We start from the raw sequence: 12,542 nt of genomic DNA, 5'->3' as shown, positions 1-12,542 counted from the left end.
CGCCACCTTATCAAAATTGCCTAGTTCACATGCATAATACTCCCTTCGTTTTTATTTACTATGCATACTAGAATTGACCGAAGTCAAATTCCTAAAGTTTGACCAAGTTTACAGAAAAGAATATAAATATTTATCATAACAAATCTATATGATGTGGAAGTACATTCAATAATGAATCTGATGGTATTGATTTGTTATTGTGTATGTTAATAATTTTGTCTATAAACTTTGTCAAAGTTTACAAAGCTTGATTTTGACCAAACCTAATATGGGTTGAAGGGAGTAGCACAATTTCACAAATACGATAACAACCTCATGAATGGTAGCATGTGGCCATCTAGCCAGGGTCGAGTAATAAATGACGACCATCAGGGCGTTCGCTGGCAGGTTACCAGATCAACTACCTGTTGAGCAGCTTGAAAATGATCAATCGCAATATTTCACGCCTTGTCCATGCATGGAATTCTTGATACTATCTCCTTCCTGATTTATAAGTCATTCTCGTATTTTGGACCATTTTTATCATGATTTCAACTAATAAAATATAAGTTATAATATAAAAATGATATCATTGAAACCTATATTTAAATACGAATCCAATAATATAATTTTTTGTGACATGCATTGACATTTTGCTAGTCAAATATGTGATTAAATTTTGACTAAAAATATGGGAGGGACTAATAAACCATACTCAAAAGTCAAAAGTATTTTCTTTTTGGCCCACTCGACAGTTGGCGATACATAAATTCCCCAACCGTCGATGCATGACCAATAAATTGTATCCCGTCCCCTGCAGTATCTGCCAAAGATAGTGTTAAGAATAGAATAGTTGATTACAATTAAGCTAATTAGGATTAAGTTAATTGTTAGATAGGTTGCTTGGTTCTCAAGTAAGGATGGCAATTTTATCTATGGACATGTATACCCATGGATATCCAACCCGAATGGATAGGGTTTGGATATGCTTTTATGCCCATGGGCGACGCCCAAACCCGACCCGATTGCTCACGGGTAGGGCATGGATATAATCTTGTACCCGTGGGTATATCCAAACCCGACCCGGTAGTATGCATTAATGGGCAAAAATCTGCTATACCTACCCCACAGTCACATGTCCCACTGCAATTTTAGACATTGCTATGCAAAACATGCAAAAGAAATTGTACAATCCCCACCGTAACTTTTATTAGTTGACATTCCATCCCCACTAACATACTCCAGCGCCCCTTCCCTTATTTCATCTCCTCGTTAAATGATACATCATTCTAATCTTTTAGAAAAATACTAAATGATATTAGGTTGTTAGTGGGCGTTGATTTACTATAAGTTGATGTTTACAATAAGTGAAGCCTAGCTTGCCACAAGGTGAATAATGGAAGAGCTTATGTTAACATTATGTTATGTCTTATTTATATGTGTTGAGAGGACCCAATGGATATTCAGTGGGTATGAATATCGATCGGGTTTGGACATGGACACAATTTCTCACCCATGGATATATTCATGGGCGGGCAAAGACTGTCTTCATGGATATGGATATGGATCTGATATTGTTCAACCCGATCGAAACCCGACCCATTGCCATCCTTATTCTCAAGCAACCATGTACTTCCTTGGCTCTCAAGTAACTATGTGTTTACTTGACCGCCAAGCACCATGTGTACTTCCTCCTGGATATAAATAGCCCACTTCTATCATCAATCAAGACTGATGGATCATCTTTCATTCAAACTTTCTAGTTCTTCATTTTCTACTTTAAACACGTTATCATGCACTTTTGCCCTCCGGTCGAGCGATTTAGCCACACACAAGGAAAGAGATTACACACAAGAGGGATCGCCTCACAATCAGGGTCTAGAAGAACGGATAAATAGCAACTTAATGATTCTGTCGGAATCAACACCTGGGAGCAGCACGGAAGAATCGCACCAATACAAGCAAATGCGAGTTTAATCTAATTGCTATGATACATCATATGCTAGTGTGATTTACCTAATCTTTGTTCTTGACTATCAGGAATTGCCGCCCTGGGTACGACAAGATAGTCGAATGGCCTTCACGGCGCCGCACTCCAGACCAATGCATGAACGCCGCACTTCTCGACCAGCGCGCTGCGCATGCAAGAACTAGGCGTCACATTTACCCCTTTTTCTAACCAAGGCGACCAGTCCAGGAAACAGGACAAGAATAGAAAAAGAACTCCGAAACAAAAGGATCCACATACATGAATAAGTCTACGCGTCCTGGACTACTTCTCACATGAAGCTTACGATCAAAGTACTTGATCGCAATACCTATCAGGTGCTATGATCCCAATTTTATTCATAGTACATAATCATGTTCAACCAGAAATCAGCACCGTGGGCACCGGCCACGCCACAACAACACTACTTGTTGAAGGCACTCAAGAACTGGACCGCATCAGCATCCCACTTCATGTAGCGGCGCTCGGCGCTACCCTCCGGTGCGCAGCCTTCCGTGGAGCGACCCAGACTGGCAGGTAACAGCACGCGGCGAAGCCCTCCGGCATGCGGCGGCATCGCCTCGACTCCGGCCACACGTGTACCGAAGCCCCGCCGACTCCACCCGCGCATCACCTTCCATCCCCGCGCTCCCTCTCAGTCATGGCCTGCCTACTCGATTTTGGGCCAGTGCGCGGTGCAATGCGCCCTCCAGCGCGGCTTCCTCTGGCACAAGGAGGGCCAACCAATGCAACGCTTCCCAGCGGCGCGGCGTTGGATGATAATCCTTAGCCGCACGTGAGAAATTGGGGATTTCTATCCTCTAGGTTATCTTTTAGTTTAAGCATTTAAGTTTCTATTATCCACAGAAAGGTCCCTGTAATATCTGTTAAGCCCTCAGGCTTAGTTCATCATGCAGTATAGCGCTCAACTTCAACTCTCAAGTTGTCTATACTACTGCGATTTGTAGAACAACCCTCTGTTTTAGCACTTTAACCATCAGGTTATTACTATTTGTATTCTATAAACCCTCGGTTTTAGAAAACATACGTGGGAGAACCTCAGTTCATCCTAAATTACATAAAATAACTATACACCATTTTTTTAATGGCAATACCACTGCAAAAGAATGTATTGCTTATATTTCAGATCCTATTTTTTCTGGAATTTAAGACATCAATTATGTTTTTACCGCAAACATTCTATATGACATGTGATTTTAGGACAACTATATTTTTGCAGTCAAAAACAATTTTTCTTGCAAATCTTAATGAAACTCAAATAAGAATTATAAATTGTCATACTTCATATGACATGCCCAAATTTTATTTGTGAATCACAAGGTATTGGTGGCATCTACTGCACCGTTTGCAGATTATCCATCATTACTGTGAGGTCTACATCTTGTTACCAACAAGATGACTACCTTCAAAGTGCTCTTCCAAATATCAATATTAGCTGTGACTACCCTCAAGATATCATAAGGTAATACTGGCATCTACTGCAAAATTTTGTAGACTATCCGCTATTACTGTAAGGTCTACATCATGTCACTCTGACAGATGATTACCTTCAAAGTGATTTCATAAATTTAGCATAATATAAGGTAATAGAGATATGAACATCTACTGACCCCAATAGCATCAGCTACATAATATAAGGTGATTATCTTAAAAGTGTTATCTATTTAATTTGTAGTATACACATAAGACCCCAATAGCATCAGCTACATTTATAAAATTTGCTCCTCACAAGCATTTGTTGTTGTTCACTAAAATGATTTGCTCTCATAGTAAATATAGTTCTTGCACACTTGATATATACCAAAATGGTATTGTGTGCTAATATCAACTAGTCAAGCCTCATTTTGCTTGAATATGTCATAGAAAACTATGCAAATATTTGCATATACTAGTGATTACCGTCTATTACATTGGTAAAATACATGGCAGTGAAGCCTATGTCACTATTTATAATTATAGTGTTGCCCATCCATCAAGATGGATTGCATAATCATGGAAACGATTGAGTGTCTCAACACTTTTGCAATGTCCACATCACATTATGGTTAAACTTTCACAGTGACTAACAAATGTCATACATGCAATGCGGTGACTCTAAAGTTGCAACACTCATATGCATTTTATGTGTCCCAACTTCACTTAGTTCTCAAACTAAGTACATAATGGATGACATTTTATTCACCTTGAATATTTCCCTTAATATAAACATGATGCCTTGAGCATATCATGAATGATTACCCATTCGTTTTTCAAGACTTCAAGTCATCGCAGCTCACAATTCTGTCACTTAATCAACCTCAAGTTGAGATCTCGTGGTCAATGTTTTCATATGCCTTAAATACACTTTACATCCTCTTATGATGGTACTACAAATTTCCATGATGAAGAAATATAGAATTTCTTAAAATCATCATATCCACCCAACAGGTGATATACCATTATTTGAAATATTTGCTAGTACTGAGAATACTATGCAAGTTAGTGGTCTCAAAAATGAACCACGAGGAATTCAAAGTAAAGTGTAGGCTAAAAGACAAAATTGCCTCTTAATAGGGAATATATCGTTTTCAAATGATCACAAAGAAAATTCTCCAGTTTGTCAAATGTGTGGTTATACAAACATCATACCTATGATTACCAAACCCTCAAACATATGGTCAAACCACACCACAAATTTTAAAAGGCCAATAAGTTAAATGGGATAAATTTGCAAATTTGCAAATAACAACAAAATTCTGGTAAAGGATTATTCTCAGAATCTTCATCAGAAGGAGAACAAAATCTAGTGCGGAAAATGGAGGATGAAAACATTTGCACTCAAAAATATCGGAGACCCTCAGGTAATCTCCTAACTGTCCCAATATATTATTAGCCCATACTTGTACTACTACATGTAGTAAAATGTCCAATATCATATCCATTGGATACAATGTGCGATAAAGTTGAATGTATGTTCCAATTCATAATCAATATTGTTGCATACACAATGATTTTCTAAGTATTAATAAATTAAATATTAGGCTTGATAGCCTTAGCCATCCTGGTTTGGGGATGATTAGAAAATTGTTGACAATTCGGTTGGTCACAACTTAACAAATTGCAAAAATATTCCCCGGATCATCAGATTATATGTGCACCACATGTGCCATAGGGGAAATATGTTTTAAGGCACTCTCACCTTAAAATTCTAAGCATGACACTTATTCTTCCTTGAACACATTCAAAAGATATGTCTGGATTGCTTAACCATTATCTGGGGTAATTTAGATACTTCATGGTACTCATATACACATTCATCAAATGTTTTTAAGTGTGTCTCTTATCACACACAACAATGCATGCTCAACTTATCAAAGTAAGAGCAAATTCTCTTGAAAACAGGATCTATAAACCCATTCAAATGAACAATGTTGTTGAACTCATTCAATGAGCATTTTTTGCATTAAGTACTTTATGTACATACCCAAAATGGTTTAGCTAAATTTCTTATCAAAGAGAGTTAAATGAATTACATGACCACTTTTAAAGAATTGTAAAATTACCAGCCTCTTGCTGCACACATACGGCCTTACACACCGTAAGTATGATCTAAATCATACCAACTGCATATCATACTACTTTCCCTTGTAGTTACTACGTGGAAATCAGAAAAGTATTTTCTGCGATAATTCGGTTACATGCCGATATCACCACTCCAGCGTACATCAATGGGCACTCGCAAAAATTAGGGATCTATGTGAGGAATAACAATTTTTATCCGTCAATCAAAATTATTCATAGCCTGTATGCTGATTGCATCAGCAAAGGATATTTTCCGGCATTAGGGGGAGATAAGTACCACAAAGAATGCCAAGAAATAAATTAGAAATGCTATTGACATTCTATCCTTATATCCACGTACTCAAAGAATATGAACTAGAAGTTTAGAGAATCATATATTTGCAACACATTGCAAATCTGCCACATACATTTACGGATGACAACATGTCACTAAATTCTATATTCCTGCAGTAAAGTATCAGAAAGAGTGGAGGTACCTGATAAACCACTCTTCTTCCCAAATGAGAGCAAGAGGGGGAGAAAATCTGACAAGACGAGATATAAGTTCTCATATGCTTCCCCAGAAACAGAGGAAATCAAATCCTCAACCAGTAAATGTAATTTGACATCAAATTGAAAGACACCTCACTGGATGCTCATCATCCAAAGCCCGGCATAAATGTGCATAAATATTTTGGTGATGGGACATCGAAACACCTTGACTCCATTTGTTGTAGAAAATCACGAGGAGTTAAAAGGAATAAATATTTTATCCACAAACTTCAATGATTCCACCAGGATCATATAAACTAAAGACTACATTTGTCGACATATATTTCTTATCAATTTGCTAAAACCTTTTGGGCCCAGAACCAAAATCCATGGTAGAGTGCCTCTTGCACTCATATTGGTTCACATAAAATGAAGCAAGTAATGAAGAATAGCACTCACTCAACAAATGAGTGTTATTTACCGCAGTAATACCTACTCCTCATAAGTATCTTCCGTACGAAATACTAAAAACTTCTCATTCATAGACAAAGTCAATGAGGTGGTGAGAAAGCGAGGCTTGTAGCAAAGGGTTCACGCAGAGACTCGACATCAATTATGATGTAACATACCCTCTTGGTATGAGTGGAATTATGTTTCGATACTAAATATCATTGGCAATAAAAATAACAATATCCATGTAGTTAATGGGTGTTAATGAAGTGATATCAGGACCTGAAGTTCTATATCTCACTAATGTCAAAGCACTCATATAATTGCAAACTACGCCAGGCCTAGCACTATATTTTCTATCTTTGTTCAGAGTGTAAACCCCAACAAAAGGTATATGGTTGATATAGGAAATATCAGCTTATATCTCAAGCTCACAATAAATCATGGATATTTCCATCAGGAAATACAAGATATGGCCATGATATGATATAATGATATTGGCTCTTTCTTTGATCCCAACAATACCATATCAATGATTGAATTTGCTGGAATAGCCTTCATATGGAAGTCATATAAATGGGCTTTAACGGCTATTTCCAGTTATCATTCTGACATAATCGCTTTATCTAAAAGCATTGCAAAATATGCATGGCTTAGCAGAATGATTAACCACACTCAAAATCATGTGGTTGAGATTCATCAGAATCACATAACTTGATTTATCAAGACGCTACCACTTGCGTTACTCAATACCTACAGGTTATATGAAGAGCAATATCATAAAGTACATTGCTCGAAAATTACTTATCCTCACAATTATAGAAAGTGAGGAAACTATATGCAAACAACATAATTTGGAAATCTTACAGGTTATTCATAATTTCATGATCATATCAATGGAGTTTGCATTACACATTCTCCAGGTTTGCAAAGTTCAGGGGGAGTAATTTCCCAAATCTATAACCTATTAACAATCCTAAGATTGCATATATTGTACTCTTTTTCCCTTCATGAGTTTTCCCTAATGGTTTCTCATAAAGGTTTTTAACGAGACAATCTAAACACAAGTGCCTATATATGTCATATCATTTTCTCCTTATATTTTTTCCACTGGGTTTTAAAGGAGTTTTCAATGGCATATCATATCACACTATTTTCCCTTATGAGTTTTCTATCAAAGCTTCTCATAATGGATTTTAGTGAGGCAATATCTTATCAAAGATCATACGTCATACTTTCTATTTTCCCTATCAGGGTTTTTAAAGAAAGTACTCAAGACATTTTTTTTGAGGGAAAGTACTCAAGACATATTAATTGTTCTCTAAACTCATCGATGAGTTTTCTCCTTCTTGAAAGGTTTTTCTCATATGAGTTATCAAGAGACAATAATCATTATATGTTGCATCATTTTCTCCTTATTATTTTTCCCACTGGGTTTAAAGGACTTTTAGCAACATATCTGCATTATTCTCCTCATATTTTTCCCACAGGGTTTTTGGAGGAGACAGTCAAGATTATTCAAAGAATTTGTCAAGATGATGGATATACCAAAGAAGAGACGTTGTACAAGGGGGAGTGTTAAGAATAGAATAGTTGATTACAGTTAAGCTAATTAGGATTAAATTAATTGTTAGATAGGTTGCTTGGTTCTCAAGCAACCATGTACTTCCTTGGCTCTCAAGGCAACTATGTAATTTCTTGGCTCTCAAGTAATTATGTGTTTACTTGACCGCCAAGCACCATGTGTACTTCCGCCTGGGTATAAATAGCCCACTTCTATCATCAATAAAGACTGATGGATCATCTTTTATTCAAACTATCTCGTTCTTTATTTTCTACTTTAAACAGATAGCATTAAAATGGCATCAATGGAGCTCAACTACCCCGTGCCATGCCCATGCGTGCGTAAATATGGCAGGCGCGGCTCAGTCCATCAAGCCATGGCAGACATGCTCCTCCTTATGCTTCCCTTGGCTCTTCTCTTCTTCCTCCTCCACCATGCATCGCCAATCAAGGCCCTCCTCACGAGGGCCAAGTCGGTTCTAGCGCCAGAGCTCTCCACGGTGTGGAAGCCGCAGCCCGCTAGTATCTTCATCACCGACCACGAGACGGCGCATAGCCTTCTCATGCGCGGCAGTGCCGACGGCTCCTTCTCCAACCGCCCACCATCCATTTCTCCAAGCGCCATCCTCTCGCGCCGTCAATACCAGAACATCACCTCCGCTCTGTTGGCGCCGCCTTCTCGCAACGCCCCACTTTTTCTGCCTCGAGCTGCCTCACACAACTCTCACTTCTCACTTTGTCCTTGTCTCAAGAACACACACACGTTGGAACTCTACACACACATGCCAAGGCAGACCAGCCGCTAGCTTTGCCGGCCGGGAGGCTCTTCACCTTGGTGAAACAAGAGACTACATATTTTCCCTCAGCCCTCACGGGTCACGGCCTCCCTTCTCATTACTGAATATGACATATATATACAAAAGTGACTCACGCAGGCACTAAACACAGCCAGGCCACTAAGTCACGTACTCACACATGACCCCCTCTCTCTCACCTAGAATCGCTCCAGGATCGGCACGATCGGTGGCTTCACAGCTTGTGCGCTAACGAACTTATGCATGCAAAGTAATCAACAGCTAACTACATGCACACCCCTTGACCAGCTAACAACCTCCATGCGGCCACTACTTACCCACGAAGCTGGCTAACCACTTGCATGCATCTAACTAATCCATTCAGCCAGCCGGTTCACTTTGCGGTCCATGCGCTTGTCGCATCACACGACTTTGCTGCCTCATGCAACACTGCAGCTTCGCACTGCCGTCGGCATCTTGCTGTGCTCGCCGCATCGCACGGCAGTTCGGCATATCTCCTTGTCGGCACGCCTTTGTCGAAGCAACACCGGACTAGCTACTCTAGACCATCTACACTATATGCAAAACTTAAAACAAATATGCAGATACAAAACACGCTCCCTATGGTGAGCACCGGCGCACCATTCGTCACAACCTCACATCGGAGGTCCTTCACCCGACGCGGCTCCACCGGTACGCGTCGGCACGCCGCGGTGAACTCTGTGGTCTCGTCGCGGACCTCGCCGAGCAGAGGAAAAACGGCGTGGTCCATGCGGCCGAGAGCATCCGATACGCCATGTTTGGGCTCATCGCCACCATGTGTTTCGGTGATGGCATCGACAATACCCACGTCCGTGTCATGGCCGACGCTCAGAGTGACCTCGTCAAGTCCCTAGCTACGGCGCGCGTGTTCACGCACGCGAAGTTCCCGGCAGTGACCAGGTTCATTTATCGTAATCGTTGGAAGAAGCTAGCCGCCCTGCGACAGCAGCAGGAGGAGACGTACCTATCGCTCATAGATTCCCGTCGCGGCCGGCACCGGCAACCTAGCGAGACGCCGGTGTATGTGGACACGCTCATCGACCTTGCGGTGCCGGACGACCACAATCAAGACCCAAGGTGGCATCGAAGAAGGCTGTCCGACGGTGAACTCGTGGGCATGTGCTCCGAGTTTGTTGGTGCTGGAACCGACAACCTCAGCGCTGCAGTGGATCATGGCCAACTTAGTGAAGCGCCCTGACATACAGGAGGCCGTCCGGAGGGAGATCGATGCCATCGTGAATGCAGACGCCGACGAAGTGAGCGAGAATGTTCTTGGGGAGCTGGAGTACCTACACGCTGTGGTCATGAAGACACTCCGGCTGCATCCGCCGACGTCTTTTGCATGTAGGCAGGTGATGGAAGAGGACCATGTGGTTCACAATGGCCAGCGTATTCCGGTGGGCACCAAAGTGTACTTCCCACTGGCGGCTATAGCACGAGACAGCACAGCGTGGGACAACCCTGACGAGTTCAAGCCACAACGGTTCCTGGCCTCCAAAGGTGCATCAGAAGGAACCGACAACACGATCAAAATGATGCCTTTCGGTGGTGGTCGGAGGATATGCCCTGGCAGGGGTGTCGCGATGCTGCACTTAAGCTACTTCACCGCCAACCTCGTGAGGGAGTTCCGGTGGAGGGAGGGAGAAGGTGAGCTTGCCGTCGATCTCCAGCTGCATGTTGAGTTCTTCACTGTCATGAAGAGGCCATTGTGTGCTCACCTAGAGCTTCGAGGAACAGAGATCAAAACTAGAGTTAATTAGCTGGCCAAAGTCTCTTGGTTGTACCGTGTTTGCTAATAAGGAGCCATATGAAAGTTTTTTAGCATTAGTCGATTTCCACCGTACGCAGAGTATCGAACCGAGACGGAGCGTCGCCAGCGAGGACTTGCCAGGAATGAGTCGGAGCAGGCAACAAAGTCGCTACATCGTAGGCGGAGGCGAGATAGAGGCTTCACTAGTTCGGCTGATTGGCAGTTGTTGGCGTAAAGAAAACTGGAACACATGATTATGTATCTGTTAATGCCGTAATAGTTGTGGTTAAGTTAGCTATTCCTTAAACCATGCACTTGAGCAGGCTAGGCATTTCTTATTCAAACATTATGATGAAAATAATTAATATTGTTAACCATTCAAAAACACTTTGTCAATAGGAAAAAGTATTATACGCATAAATGAATGTTATGCATTTTCATAATTCCCTTTAACATTTGTAAATCCACCAATTAACTCATGCTCCTACCTATAAAAAGAATCTAAGATTAATAATGCATATGCTACTTACATAAATAATAAGATATTTTTAAATTAATCAATCCGGATACAGAGGCATATATTAATGTTTGTAGCTTTGTTACCCCATAATGTGCGATGTTCCCTATTTATATCCATGCAAAACTTTATGCAGTAGGATACAAGACGTGTGACATTTTTTCAATAAAATTCTAGTTCCAATACACTTGTCCAAGTTTTATTGTGACCAACACGGATGGCAAATGAAACTTGTCAATCTCACTAGCAAATTCTAGCTAGGTCCACTTGTCGAGTTGACGGTCATGTCAATGCGAAAGAAGGGCATAGCTGTCAACTTGTCACCCTAAAATCTAACCATGTCAACAATGGAGGTAGGTGAATTCGTGATAGAAGAGGAAGAAGAAAATAATAATTGTGTCATGTCAAAGTATACAAATGAGCTTTGTTGTTCAAAATAAACAGCCTGAATTCTTCAAGGATAAAGTAGCTACAAATAAATCAAAGTGTTCGTCCTAGTAAATTCTATTTTTGTTACTAGGTTACTGCCACGCTTCTGCCACGTTTGGAATTGGCTAGTTCAATTTCTACTTTTCTCCTCCAACGATTCAGCTGTCCCCCCTCCTTTCCTGCAGTATACGTCCTAAAAAGCTTTGTTGGTTGTTTGCTAAAATGTACCATGTCCCTGGTGTATTATGAGATCGTATTTGCTAATGAATTCTTGGTACTGTTGTTTAGTTAGTTGTTTGAAGTCCGATAAACTTTTGTGATATATATCAGTATGAATGAAATTATTGACTATGTCTTTCAAAAAGAAATGTCTTTCTTCATGGGGCCCACTTTTGAAGCTCGCCCCGGGCCTCGGAAAAGTCAGGACCGGCCCTGATCACATGCTTATCCATTATCCATGATGCAAGTGTATGAACATGCGTGAAGGATGTTGGACACCGAAGAATTAATTAAGGCTCTAAAGTGTTAGCTATAAATTGGCCTATACATCATTCTCAACATGGCTTAGAATGGCCAGATTGTCTTAGCTATACCTTTGCTGGTTTGTCGGGTTATTATAACGGGTGGATGCAGGGCCATTAATACAGATGGATGCCGCGCTACTCCTATAGATATTATAAATATGTGAGATCTATCGGGTGTGTTCTTGTTTGAATGGTTATTCTTGCTTGTCAGGCCACTCTTTATTTGTCTTTTTACATTCATAATAGCTTAACATCAGTCGCCTGAAAGTCCAATTTGGATTGTTCGATTTTCGCTAGAAGGAAGCATGCGCCAGAGGGAAGGAAGAAGCAGCCGCTGGCTCGCCGGAGTGAAAGAAGGAGTTCGCTGGCAGGCTACCCCATCATCTTTCGTTGATGGAGGGTGGGAGGAGGTTGGGTGGCACCACGGCTGTGGTGTAAGTTCGCCGGAAAAAAA

The 12,542-nt window shown here is 40.9% G+C and overlaps 1 pseudogene; it reads left to right on the top strand.

The window, feature by feature from the left end:
• Window positions 1–8,409: 8,409 nt before the first annotated feature.
• On the top strand, window positions 8,410–10,628 carry LOC119352595 (annotated as a pseudogene).
• The last annotated feature ends 1,914 nt before the right edge of the window (window positions 10,629–12,542 follow it).

This window comes from Triticum dicoccoides, chromosome 2A, assembly GCF_002162155.2.
Source record: "Triticum dicoccoides isolate Atlit2015 ecotype Zavitan chromosome 2A, WEW_v2.0, whole genome shotgun sequence".
Taxonomy (NCBI): Eukaryota; Viridiplantae; Streptophyta; class Magnoliopsida; order Poales; family Poaceae; genus Triticum; species Triticum dicoccoides.
The sequence above is the reverse complement of the archived record's forward strand: the minus strand, read 5'-3'. Positions and strand labels throughout refer to the sequence as shown.